Here is a 14190-nt window from a genome sequence, read left to right as displayed (position 1 = left end):
ATCTTCCCGTCTGTGGGAAATAGAAAATCTGCGCAGTCTAATTGCTCCTTTGTGTGACGAAGTTTGACAAATTTGGGGAAACCCTCGTGGAGAAATGCACGGCGGGATACACAGCGGTATATGTGCCTTTTTGTGAGATGGAGTTTGACTGATTGGGGGGGCTCGTCATGGGGCGGGGAGAAATAGTGGGTACATGGTTGTGGGAAATCTCTTTGGAAGGAACTCACGGGGGGGGAGGTGGCGTTCTGCGGGGGCCTTAGCCTTGAAAGAGCGACATACAGTGGCGGGGGGTGATTTGGGGGGAGCGATGCGGGAGTTGCGCGGTGGGTGCGCAGCGCACCCGCGTCATTGAGCTGAGGGGTGCGTGGTGGGTCACACTGTGTAGGTGGGCGCCTGTGGGGTGGGGGCTCGAGGGGAGGGGGTGGTGGTGGCGTTCCGGGGCTGCCTCTTCGCGCCTTCATCCACGCGGCGCCGAATCTGCGCTGTTTCTGTGGGCGGAGTCTGGTGCTTTCCTCTCTCTCTCTCTCGCTGTCTCTCGTACTGACCCTCCCGCGGTGGATCGCGGGGATCATCACACCCGCAGCTTGGAGACGACACCAGGGTCTGAAGAGACACCGGCGAGTGCCCTGCAGCAAACATGGAGCCCACCGGCTGAGCGAGCACCCCGCTGCCCCGGACCACCTGCGGCCACCGAGCACCATGCTGTAGAGGGGCCCCAGGTAAGGGAACCGCGGTGTGGGGGTCCCCGTACTATAACTATATGGGCTGTAACAGGTCAAGGTTGGGGTGCTTTGGCAGGTTTTGGCCCCAATGCTGGTGCAGAAGGGCTGTTTTGGTGAGGATTTTAAGATTGGTGTGCAAGGTGCTCCGGATGGTGCTTTCTGGGGGTGCTGCGGGAAAGGATTGAGGTGCACGTGTAATGCACGAGGAGGGTGCATTGGCTGTGATTTGTGCGGTCCCATGCCTTGGGGTATCAGTGTGTGCTAAAGATCAGGATTGAGGTGCATTGACAGAGCTGTGTGCAGTGAATGAGATCTGGTACTCTGATAGCAGTGGTGGCGCATGAGGTGCATTGGCTGTGATTTCAGTTTGTGCCAAAGATCAGGATTGAGGTGCATTGACGGAGCTGTGTGCAGTCAGTGGAACCTGGTACTGTGATAGCAGTGGTGGGTGCGTGCAATGCACGAGGTGGGTGAATTGGCTGTGATTTGTGCTGTCCCATGCCCTGGGTTATCAGTGTGTGCTAAAGATCAGGATTGAGGTGCATTGACAGAGCTGTGTGCAGTGAGTGCGGTCTGGTACTCTGATAGCAGTGGTGGCGCATGTCATTCACGAGTTGCATTGACTGTGATTTCAGTTTGTGCTAAAGATCAGGATTGAGGTGCATTGACTGAGCTGTGTGCAATGATTGGGATCTGGTACTCTGATAGCAGTGGTGGGTGCGTGTCATTCACGAGGTGGGTGCATTGGCTGTGATGTGTGCTGTCCCATGCCCTGGGGTATCAGTGTGTGCTAAAGATCAGGATTGAGGTGCATTGACAGAGCTGTGTGCAGTGAGTGGGATCTGGTACTCTGATAGCAGTGGTGGCACATGTCATTCACAAGGTGCATTGACTGTGATTTCAGTTTGTGCTAAAGATCAGGATTGAGGTGCATTGACAGAGCTGTGTGCAGTGAGTGCGATCTGGTACTCTGATAGCCGTGGTCGGTGCGTGCAATGCACGAGGTCTGTTCATTGGCTGTGATTTGTGCTGTCCCATGCCCTGGGGTATCAGTGTGTGCTAAAGGTCAGGATTGAGGTGCATTGACAGAGCAGTGTGCAGTGAGTGCGATCTGGTACTCTGATAGCCGTGGTCGGTGCGTGCAATGCACGAGGTCTGTTCATTGGCTGTGATTTGTGCGGTCCCATGCCTTGGGGTATCAGTGTGTGCTAAAGATCAGGATTGAGGTGCATTGACAGAGCTGTGTGCAGTGAGTGGGATCTAGTACTCTGATAGCAGTGGTGGCACATGTCATTCACGAGTTGCATTGACTGTGATTTCAGTTTGTGCTAAAGATCAGGATTGAGGTGCATTGACTGAGCTGTGTGCAATGATTGGGATCTGGTACTCTGATGGCAGTGGTGGGTGCGTGTCATTCACGAGGTGGGTGCATTGGCTGTGATTTGTGCTGTCCCATGCCCTGGGGTATCAGTGTGTGCTAAAGATCAGGATTGAGGTGCATTGACAGAGCTGTGTGCAGTGAGTGGGATCTGGTACTCTGATAGCAGTGGTGGCACATGTCATTCACGAGGTGCATTGACTGTGATTTCAGTTTGTGCTAAAGATCAGGATTGAGGTGCATTGACAGAGCTGTGTGCAGTGAGTGCGATCTGGTACTCTGATAGCCGTGGTCGGTGCGTGCAATGCACGAGGTCTGTTCATTGGCTGTGATTTGTGCTGTCCCATGCCCTGGGGTATCAGTGTGTGCTAAAGATCAGGATTGAGGTGCATTGACAGAGCAGTGTGCAGTGAGTGCGATCTGGTACTCTGATAGCCGTGGTCGGTGCGTGCAATGCACGAGGTCTGTTCATTGGCTGTGATTTGTGCGGTCCCATGCCTTGGGGTATCAGTGTGTGCTAAAGATCAGGATTGAGGTGCATTGACAGAGCTGTGTGCAGTGAGTGGGATCTAGTACTCTGATAGCAGTGGTGGCACATGTCATTCACGAGGTGCATTGACTGTGATTTCAGTTTGTGCTAAAGATTTGGATTGAGGTGCATTGACTGAGCTGTGTGTAGTGAGTGGGATCTGGTACTCTGATAGCAGTGGTGTGTGCGTGCAATGCACGAGGTGGGTGCATTGGCTGTGATTTGTGCTGTCCCATGCCCTGGGGTATGTGTGTGTGCTAAAGATCAGCATTGAGGTGCATTGACAGAGCTGTGTGCAGTGAGTGAGATCTGGTACTCTGATGGCACTGGTGGGTGCGTGTTATGCACGAGGTGGGTGCATTGGCTGTGATTTGTGCTGTCCCATGCCCTGGGGTATCAGTGTGTGCTAAAGATCAGGATTGAGGTGCATTGACGGAGCTGTGTGCAGTGAGTGAGATCTGGTACTCCGATAGCCGTGGTGGGTGCGTGTCATGCTCGAGGTGGGTTCATTGGCTGTGATTTCAGTTTGTGTTGAAGATCAGGACTCGGGTGCATTTGCAAAGACTTGTTGGATTCATGTCCTGGAAACAAGCATCGCTCCCAGCCAAGGCCGAGGTGCATTCGTCTGCTCTGTATTTGTTATAGAACCGAATTAGCAATTTGTGCCCCAAGTCAAAATGAAGGCAGAGCTGTGACTGAGCCGCGCGCGGGTACCTGCACTGGAACAGCACGGGGTCTGTGCATCAACAATGCTATATGTATTATTAGCCTAAGTACTCCCAGGCCTGGGCGCTGGGGGCCCGGCAGGCACCAGAAGACCTGTTGGTGGCTCTCAGTACTTGATTGACAGGGATGCCGCAGCTCTGAGGGGGTCTCTGGATCGGAGCCGAAGGGATGCGCTAGGCCAGGACTGAGGTGTATTAGGAGAGCTCTACTCGGGTGGCTGCCCTGTACTGAATGAATAGGGGAGCCGCAGGTCCGCATCGAGTTGCATTGACAGAGCTGGCTGTGAACGTTTAGTGGTCGCTCTGTCCTTTATTCATACAGCAGTCTCTTGTTTCCGGGGATCTGGCGCTTTTCTCTGGACTCTATTACCAGCGCACCCCCACCCCCCTTTAGACACTTGGAGCCCTGAGTGCTCAGGCAAGTTGAAAATAGGGCCTATCTAGAAGACATCGCGTGCGCAGTGTGCTCAGGGGAATACTGTGCAGGAAAATTGGTTGCAAAGGATGCTTTTCCTTACTGCGTGGGAGAAAACTGGTATCGGCGCTAAAAACGACCTCATACTATTTGCTATTAATGGTATTGGTAGGATTTGTGACCACCCGTGTGCGGCAGGGTGAGTGTAAGGATTTAGGAGTATTAGAACAATCCATTTTGCTATAAAGGGCAACACTGTCCGGTCTCAGGTTCTTTAAGCTGGCTCATGATTGAGGCAAGAGGCATTTATAAAACATCATCTCTGGGATAAAGGCAGGGCCACTGGAATTATGCAGTGGGGGAAGGACCGCATTATGTGGCAGGATAGACTCAATTAAGTGTCAAGAAAAGGCAAATTATGCAGCATAATGCGACCCTTTTGTGATAGTATTACTTTCGCATTTTGCCATTTTGCGTTGCTTAACACTGTCTGGGCAAAGGTGTCACTTCATTAGTAGCAGTTTAATGCCCAAATACAAGATATGCAACAGAAAGGGGGCCAGCGAACTTCTGCAAAGGGCCTTCCACTGTGCAGCAGCATGCGTTCTTATGTTATAGTAACTTTTGATCCCTTTCAGTTACAACAAACTCTTTTAAAAAATATATAAAATCTGCAGATTATGTTCAAGATGATGGATTATGAGGCAAATCCATACTTATCTGCATCCACAAAATCGCATAATTCCAGTGGCCCTGCATACAAGACCCTATGGTCCATATGTACTAACGCATTTTGCCATAGACAAAGAAAGTGAAAAAAAAAAAACCTCTGAGATATCCACCAAACATATTGATCTACAGTGCTGTCTTTTAAAACAAATACCTCAGTCACCCTTTAAAAAGTTGCTGTTACTCTAATGTGACTCAAGAATCTCTGCTGAAATAACTTGACCTGCCAGATAATTCATATTGTTAGATTGCCTCAAAGTTTGCTTCCTGTGGAGGTAATCCAGTTCTGCTAATGCTCTCTATTGAAGTGATATTTGATCTGACAGGCCACTAATCTTGTCAGGTTGCTTAATGTGGAAATACTCCAGATCTTGTAATGCGGTTTACTGATAATCTTTGAGTTATGTTCATTGGCTGAATTGATGTTAAATCCGCCTCCTGTATGGTACCTTGCTAAAGATTGTATGTCATTTTCAATCATATCTGATATGCCTGTAAATCCTGTAAGATGTCACAAGGCTCTCTGACATCCTTTATGGTCTTGTTTGTGCCATCTAGAATACTTTCTAAATAAATACATATTTTTGCATCATGCTCTGGAAACAAGGTTTTAGGGATGGGTCAGAGCACAACACCAGAAACACAGCACCTGAGGATGGCTCAGACGCCTGCCTTAGAAGCAACTTGTCATTTGTGTGGAAACACACATGTGAGCTGCTTTAGATATGCTTATAACAGGACCTTACCAATCACAGCCAAAAACATGTCTTCAGACCAGTTGACAAGAATTCCAGACTAGTAAAGAGTGCCTGGACTGTGAAAGTGCTGCGAGGACCTAAATATGGTAGAAGAGCGCTTTACAAATGGTCGTACTCTCTACTGTACCATACCGTCCCATAACATAACATATGGGAAACCTCTCTTTGCCTGCATTGAGCTAGCATCTATGACATGTTCACCCTAAAGGTGAGACACTCAGTTAGGCGCCTCGTCCATATGCAGTTTATTTGCTTTCCTGGTTTGGTTACTAACCCTTTTCAGAAACAGACAGCAGCTCTGGTGTGCGCACAGGGGCTCCCAACCACAGTCCGAGGGACTCCTCCTTCCTACAGCATTCCAGGAGGCAGTCATACTGCACTCACCCAGCAAAGGGCATCATTTATGTACACAGGTCCTTCTGAGTCTAATGATGTCAGTGACTGTAGCAAGCTGGTGACAGTTGTATGCCAGAATAGTGGGTAGAAAAATATTGTCTTACAAAAGTATATTTAGTCAGACTATCGGCTACCACAATATTGGAAATATACATACATACACAAAGAAACACACGTATATGTACACACACACACACACACACACGGGAAACAACCATTACAACACAGTCATTACAAAGCAGTTGTTACAACGCAACTGCCTTTACCTTGCATGCCATTTTAACGCAGTCATTACAACGCATGTCACTACAACGCATACAATTACAACGCATACCATTACAACGCATGCTATTGCAACACATTATAAGGTAAGTAATGGAGATTGTTTAGTTCTAGGGTGGGTATGGGTTTTGGGGTACATGGGAATAGTAATTGTTACCCTTACACCATCCAACACTTTCCCTACTGTTACACTCACTGGAGTGGGAATAGTAATTTTTACCCTACACTATCCAACACTTACCCCACTGTTACCCTAAAAGTATTATGCATTGTAATTATATGCGTTGTAATGGTATGCATTATAATGTATGCATTGTAATGGTAGTTTCTAAAATATGTTGTAATGGCATGCGTTGTAAAATCATGCGATGTAATGGTATTTGCGTTGTAAAAACAGCATTGTAAAGTCATGCATTGTAATTGTTGAGTTGTAACGTCATATATTCAAAAGCACACACACGCATACAAGCATAGATTTACTATTCAAAACGGACATCTATGTAACTTGAAGATATATATTTATTTACCTACTTGCCTATACACCCTTCACAATATTGTAGTAATTGATATTCTGGTAAAGATATTTTTGTAGGGCGATATTTAAAACAAAATATTTCAAAAGAATAGTGCTCGGAGCACAATTCTTCTTCATAACTCCTTTAGGCCTGACAACCCCAAGCCTCCTGATGTAAACATGCACTATCACATTACATTTATTGACTCGCCTGTGGCATTATACCACAGGCGAGGGCAAAGCTGCATGAGCTATATGCACATACTGTGTCTAAGTCCATTCTTAGACATTGTAAGTGCAGTGAATCCATATTCAGTACATGGGCTGGGATGTTGTCATTATGAACTCCACAACTCCATGATGGCTTTACTGAAGGCTAAGAAGTTTGCTATCAAACTTCTCAGCACAATAAACCCATACTGGTGCCAGTTTTTTGCAAAATACACTCAGAGGGCATCTTAGAGATGCCCCCTGAAAAATAACCAGCTCCCTCATGTCCAGCAGACTGGTCTTCACCAGCCTGCCACACAGACATGTTTCCGACCCCCTGAGGTGGGAGCCCTTGTGATCTCGTGTGTTAGGGACAAAGGCTGCTTGGGGTGGAGATACTTCACACCTACCCCCAAGAAGAAACAGCAGCATTCAGGGTGGTAAGCCTCAAAGACTTCCTGGCCTTTGATATGCTAGCCAGGGCCTCTCCAGCAAGTGGAGATGCCCGCCCCCTATCCAAGCCCCATTTTTGGCAGCAAGGTCAGCTGGAAAATTAGTAAGCAGGAGATGTGTGTGTCCCTCTCTGCCAGGGCCACCCCTAAGGTGCCCTGGACTGAGATGACCCCGCCTTAGAAAATCCTCCATCTTGCATGGAAGGATTTTAGTTAATCTGGTTAGGGGATGCCCCCTCCCATTAGGGAGGGGACATACTAAAGGTAGTCACCCTAAAAGACAAGTAGACCATTGGCACCATCTGCCAGTACTGCCCCTGAATTCAGTATTTAAGGGTAACCCTGAACCTTGATCTTCAGATTCCTGTTACTTAAAAAGAAAAGAATGAAGAAGACGCAGTGAAGCCAAGCCTGAAAGATGACTACTGAGTTGACCTTAGCCCTACCAGCCTGTCTCCTGTTCAAAGACCCTGCGAAGAAGACAATGCCTGTCCTGTGGCCAGCGACTTCCAGAACATGAGGAAGACTGCCCATGCTTCAACAAAGACCAGATCTCCCAAGGGCAGCAGCCCTGTCCAGAAAAACTCCAACTTCAAGGACCCCGGAACCAGGGGGATCTCCGACACCTGCCCACCCTGCACCCAGGGCCCAAGGCCAGAGTCTGAGTGGCTTACCTGTCCAACCAAGTATTCCCAGTAATCCTGATCTTGATTCCAGCGTGTGCAGTCTTTCTCCTGGACTCCACAACAACGCTTGCAGTCTCATCTTGAATGGTCCCCCTGACAGCGACAGGCTAAAGTAGAGAAAATTCGACACCAAATGGCACCCCTGCATCCTCAGCCCCTGACCTTGGGGAGCCCAGCCGATGGTGCCCAGCATTCCTTTGACTTCCCAACTTACCTGCCCTGCCGGTGTTCACCTTCATACAGCCTTCTGGTCTGAGTCGGCAGCCTCTTTGTGCAACCGAGATTCCCCATTGAAACTCATTGGGCCCCGATGCTGATTTGCACCCTGCACACAGCCGCCCCATTGCTGCTGGTGGTATAAGGTTGGTGCTGCCTTGTGGCCCCCCCTAGTGCTCACTTTAGCCCCCGGGGCCTGTGCCCTAAAACCGTGGTTACCTACCTGCAAACCGCACCTCTTGTGGGTGCCCCCAGTCTTCAATGACTAACATTGGGCTCAGTGACCTCTGCATCTGGCCGCCCAAGTGCCACTGGTGGTGCAGTACCTACCTTAAACTGAATCTTGTCCAGTGTTGGTCTAAACCCCTGAAGGCTGGAAGAGTACGTCATGTACTTACCTGTTAATGCCTATAACTATTTTCCTTCCATAAGATTACATTGCATTTCTCCTACTGCATTTAATGTCTATTTTTTACAGCTGGTAAGTTGCTACTGTTTTTGGTTGACAACACAAAATAATTTCTCATACTGTAAAGTATTCCTACTGCATTCTGAAACTATTACTACTCTTGAAAACTGTTACTTACCTGCAGCTGCGTTCCTCTTGGTTCTAAAATAAAATAACAACATAATAACTTTTTATAAATGTAAATCCTTATTTGTAAAGCGCAAACTACTCACCCTTATGGGTCTCAAGGCGCTGGGGGCCATCATGGAAATTAAGTGATCTATTGCCCAGAGTCACGAGGTGCTGAACTGAGCTGCCGCCAGAGCCAGAGATTGAACCGTCAACCCTGTGCTCCAAATTTAGCTGCCCTGGCCGCTGCACCATATCTCTCCAAAACAGTTTGTCTGGGATTCAGTTTTTGAGTGTGTTTTCATTAGGTGCTTGAGTGTGTACAACACATGCTTAACACAGCCCTCTGATACGCCTAACTGCTCGAACACACTACCACAAATAGAGCTTTTAATAATATCTACTTAAGCCTCTGGGGCTCCACTGGACTCTCACAATACTTTACTTTGGTATACTATGTACAAAGCTAGCTTCGCAAAGGCAGTGAGGAGCACTTTACCAGTATATCGTCAAGGTAAGAAGATATGAAGTTTAGAATAGTAAATCTGTACATCCCTATATGTAATCACCTTGACTATATGGTGATAGTCGATTTTGTGGGTGCCATTTATTTGCAGGCCAATATTTTGTCTTGATATTGTGACATGCATCTGCTGAGAAATTCACAGTATTTTCTATGAAGCAGGCATAAGGGTATTATAATAACAAGCACTGGAAAAGTCAACAGGTCTTGCTATGCAAGAGCTATTGGCTTTGCCAAAGTGTTTTAGCCATGTTGTACACCAGCATGACTGCTGTTCAGCATGACTAAAGGTTTTTGGCGTAGAGGAGGGTGGCATGGAGTATCATATAGTGGAATGGCGTGGAGTATCCTAGAGTGGAATGGAGAAGAGTGGAGAAGAGTGTCCTAGAGTGTAGTGACATAGAGTGTTGTGTATTGGAGTGGCATAGAGTGGAGTCACATAGAGTGGTGTTCTGTAGAGTGGCCTGGTACAGAGTAGAGTGGTGTAGAGTGCATTGGCATAGAATTCAACAGCGTACAATGCAATGCTGTAGAATGCCGTGGCGTAGATTAGAGTGTTGCATACTGGATTGGAGTGGTGCAGAGTGGAATGGTGCAGAGTAGAGTGGCATAGGTTTCAGTGGAGTGGAGTGCAGTGGTGCACAGTGCAGCAGAGCAGAGTGGCGTAGAGTGGTGCAGAGTAGAATATATTACCATAGAGGCTGTGGCATAGATTGCAGTGGTGTAGAGTGCACTGGCATAGAATGCAGTAGTGCAGAGTAGTGTGCAGTGTTGCAGAATATAGTGCATTGGTGTAGAGTGCAGTGGTGTAGAGTGGCACAGAGAGCAGTGGCGTAGAGTACAGTGGTGCAGTTGAGAGTGCATTGCCATAGAGTTCAGTGGTATAGAGTAGAGTGGTGTAAAGTACAGCGAAATAGAGTGCAGTGGTTTGGAGTGGCGTAGAGTGCAGTGGCATAGAGTGGAGTGGTGCAGAGTGGAGTACAGTGGCTTAAAGTGCAGTGGTGAAAAGTGCAGTGCCGTAGAGTAGAGTGAAGTGGAGTGGTGCAGGGTAAAATGCGGTGGCATAAAGTAGTGTAGAGTAAAGTGGTGCAGAGTATATCAGAGTGGTGTACGGCGGATTGGCGTTGAGTGCAGAGGCGTAAAGTGGAGTGTTACAGAATAGGGTGCATTGACCTAGAGTGTATTGGCATAGAGTGCAGTGGCGTAGAGTGCATTGTTGCAGAGTGGCATGGAGTGCAGTGGCATAGAGCACAGTGGTGCAGGTGTGTGGAGTGCATTGGCATAGAGTGCAGTGGTGTAGAGTATAGTGGTGTAAAGTGCAGTGGCATAGAGTAGAGTGACAGACTGCAGTGATTTTGGAGTTGCGTCGAGTGCAGTGGCGTATAGTAGATTATTTTAGAGTAGAGTGGAGTGGTGGAGGGTAGAGTGCAGTAGCATAGTGTGGTGTAGAGAGTAATGGCGTAAGGTGGTGTACAGTGCAGTGGTGTAGGGGAGATTGGAGTGGCATACTGTGGATTGTCATAGAGTGCAGAGGTATAGAGTTGAGTGTTACAGAGTAGAGTACATTGGCGTAGAGTGTATTGGCATAAGGTGCAGTGGAGTATAGTGCAGTTGTGCATAGTGGTGTAGAGTGCATTGTTGAAGGGTGTAGAGTAGAGTGATGTAGAGTGTATTGGCATAGAGGAGAGTGGTGCAGAATAGAGTAGAGAGGCGTAGAGTTCAGTGGCATACAGTGGAGAGGTATAAAGTGGATTGGTGCAGAGTAGAGTGCAGTGGCGTGGAGTGGTGCAGAATAGAGTGGTGTGGCGTAGAGTGAGTATAGATGGTATGGTAGCACACTGCCATTACAGACAAAACATTTTCAATTGTAATGGCCTTTAACATTTGCACAAACATACAGTTTTACTACTAAAACTATAGAACACACAAACGATAATGTGTGGAAATTACATCACTTATTGTATTGATTTATTTTGACCATATTAAAGTATTTGTTTCCAACACACTTCTGAATTAACATAAAAATGAGCTTCATTGATGCGTTCCTAATTCTGATACATTCTGTGTGCTAGGAAAAAAAACTTTCCTATCCCCAGTATCCAGCAAGATTGTCATATAAATCCTCTCACATTGAAGTCAGAGAAAGAAAAGTAGACACCAAGCTACCTGGAAAACAGAGCCTGAATTTGACTGCTGTCTTTGAATGCACAGCAAGTGTGACAAGATAAGAACACGATTTGAAGGTCTGTTTACAGAAATTCAGCACTGCTGGAAGAATACAGTAAATAGGGTTTGGGCAACAGAAGGGACAAACTCAAGCTGCACACCTTAAATAAATTGAACCAGTAAATAGAAAGCCAGGATGTGTAAGTTACCAACCACAAAGCCAATGGTAAGCAATGGGCAGAAAGTATTCCCAGGAAAGCTGTCCAAATGCCCCCACATTTTTTCAACAAACCAGACAGCTGCGCTGTGTGTTAGGCTTCAACCTAATAACTTGCTTTCTATATAGCGCTTCACAACCCTCATGTGTAGTTTCTAAACACTATACATCACAGCACTTACATTTTCCCACTTTGATGGCATTCAGTTCACAGAGGCTGAGGCTCATTGCAGAGACTCACGCTTCTGATCTGCAGACCCCTTGTATCTCAGCGATGAACATTTACCTCACTGAGTCATCCTGCCATCTATTAGCACAATATTGGTTGTACTACTGATGTTTTTTTTACTAATGCATATTGGAACTTGTTTTTTTATGAGAAATGTTCTATTAGTCACTTATGACATACAATACTTTTGAATGGCTAAAAATAACTGCTGACGTTCTCCTGAGCCTATCCAACACCCCCTTTTCACAGTCGTCCTCCAAGGCTGTTACTGTAGATCTACTAGATTGAATCATGGGAATATAGGAACAATTTTGAAAGACAACAAGGCATTTTCAGCCTTATAAGGCAGCGCATGTAAGAGGAGCAAGAAGCTATTGGCAGGTAAACACCACAGTAAAATGGCCGCACCCATGCTCAAGTGGGTGGACAGAAGCGTGACAGGAGACTTTATTTCGAGCAATATCACATTTCTTTTTTGCACGATCTGTGTTTCTTTTTTGCATCCATTCCTTTCGACCACCATGTATTGTGAGCTATTATTATAGGTGGGGGAACAGGCAGTATTTGGGGCAGAAGAATTATGTGGCACGTGTCTGTTCAATTTTGCATTTCCACGCTAAGAATGGATGCTCCTCATTGGATAGCACTGAGTCCATGTGTAGCTGCATGCCTATGAGAATTCTGGAAAGCCGCGGCCTGTGGAGGGAGTTGCGGTGGGGCAGAAAGGCGGGGGAGGGGCAGGGTGGGCGGTGCTAAAAACCGGAATATGGATAATTGGAGGCAAGTAAACAATTTAATTAATAAAACGAATTTCGTAGCGCGGGCTGCATCGCATTTTGCCCCGCCTTTCTGCCCAACTGCAACTCCCTCCATGGGCCGCGGCTGATTCTAGAGTCCATAATGTGCATCCTTCGGACTTGCGGTCGGTGCACAGAGAGGCACTTTCTATCCTGATAACATTCTACGTCCTCCTCACACTCTATCCCGTTTTCTGGTTATTTAGTGTCACATTCACAATTTGGAAAATGGCGAGACTAGTAGAAGGAAACATGCTTAAAAACTCAGACAGAATTAACACGTATAATGTGAGCATGTCTTGGGAGGCAGCATGACAGTGGTTAAGCAGCTGGGGAGAGAATGTCGCCTAACGGCTAGGGTGGTCGACCTCGAAGCTGGGGAACCGGGTTCGAGTCTCAGGAGGACCTCTCAACATCCTGTGATCCTGGCGGTGGAGGTGTGTTGCCCCACTGCTTTTCTAGCAGTGAAAAGGGGTAAATTAAAACGATAATAACAAGGTTGTTATCTTTTTATTTTTGTTTGCTGCAGGCTGGGTTAGGGCTCAGGGTGGGAGGAAGAGTGGACTATGCACACTAAGGGGCACATTAGGATGGCGGGCAGACTTTGTCTGCCCGCCACCCTAACGGAGAACGGGACCGCCCGCCATAAGGGCGGGGGTCCCGTAGGGGGAATTAGGATGTGCCCGCCACAGTGGCAGGCACATCCTATATGTTTATCATTGTGGTGGGCGGTGCACTCAGCACCTCCCGCCACAATGATAAACATTTCAGCACGCATTTGCATATGCAAAGTGGCAGGCACCGCGCGGTGCCTGCCGCTTTGCATATGCAAATGTGGGGGGTACCATAGGTACCCCCCATGTGCACCCCCAACACTGGCATCACCTGGGGACCCCGCAGGGGGCCCCCGCAGCAATCACCGCCTGCTTTTCCGTGGCAGTACAAAAGGGGTGGTGATAGACGGAGCATCTGAACCAATCAAACACTCACACCCAGTCAAAAGATCTGGGTTTGATCCATCACCGTTCTTTAGCCCACTCTGCCACCCCAGTTCAGACATGGCTATATGCAAATCAGCCGGACCCTGTGCCTCATCGGAACAGTCCAGCCCGAACTGCCAAGCCCTGCCTTCCCTGGACCGGAAACAAGCTTCCGAGGACCGGTTTCTGGCATTACAGCCGTCTTCAGCCCGGCTTGCTTGAATCCAGTGGCAAAGTGAGCAAGGGACTCACGTCTGAGCATACCCTGCCACACTTATGGCGGCCAAAGCAGTACAAAAGGAGGTGGTGATAGACGGAGCATCTGAACCAATCAAACACTCACACCCAGTCAAAAGATCTGGGTTTGATCCACCACCGTTCTTTAGCCCACTCTGCAACTCAAGTTCAGACATGGCTATATGCAAATCAGTCTGACCCAGTGCCTCATGGGAACAGTCCAGCCCGAACTGCCAAGCCATGCCTTCCCTGGACCGGAAACAAGCTTCCGAGGACCGGTTTCTGGCATTACAGCCGTCTTCAGCCCGGCTTACTTGAATCCAGTGGCAAAGTGAGCAAGGGACTCACGTCTGAGCATACCCTGCCACACTTATGGCGGCAAAAGCAGTACAAAAGGGGATGGTGATAGACGGAGCATCTGAACCAATCAAACACTCACACCCAGTCAAAAG

At 47.7% G+C, this 14190-nt stretch overlaps 1 protein-coding gene across 1 annotated transcript in view; it reads left to right on the top strand.

Annotated features, from left to right (window-relative positions):
• The first annotated feature begins 583 nt into the window (after positions 1-583).
• LOC144791208 (neuropeptide Y receptor type 1-like) overlaps positions 584-14190 on the top strand; it is a 124684-nt gene continuing 111077 nt past the window's right edge. The window contains exon 1 of the mRNA XM_078665858.1: positions 584-719. The gene's annotated coding sequence lies outside the window, so the exon portion shown is untranslated. The remainder of the gene's footprint in view (positions 720-14190) is intronic.

The sequence above is a fragment of the Lissotriton helveticus genome, chromosome 11 (assembly GCF_964261635.1).
Source record: "Lissotriton helveticus chromosome 11, aLisHel1.1, whole genome shotgun sequence".
Taxonomy (NCBI): Eukaryota; Metazoa; Chordata; class Amphibia; order Caudata; family Salamandridae; genus Lissotriton; species Lissotriton helveticus.
Note: the sequence above shows the minus strand (reverse complement) of the source record. Positions and strands in the feature narration are given on the sequence as shown.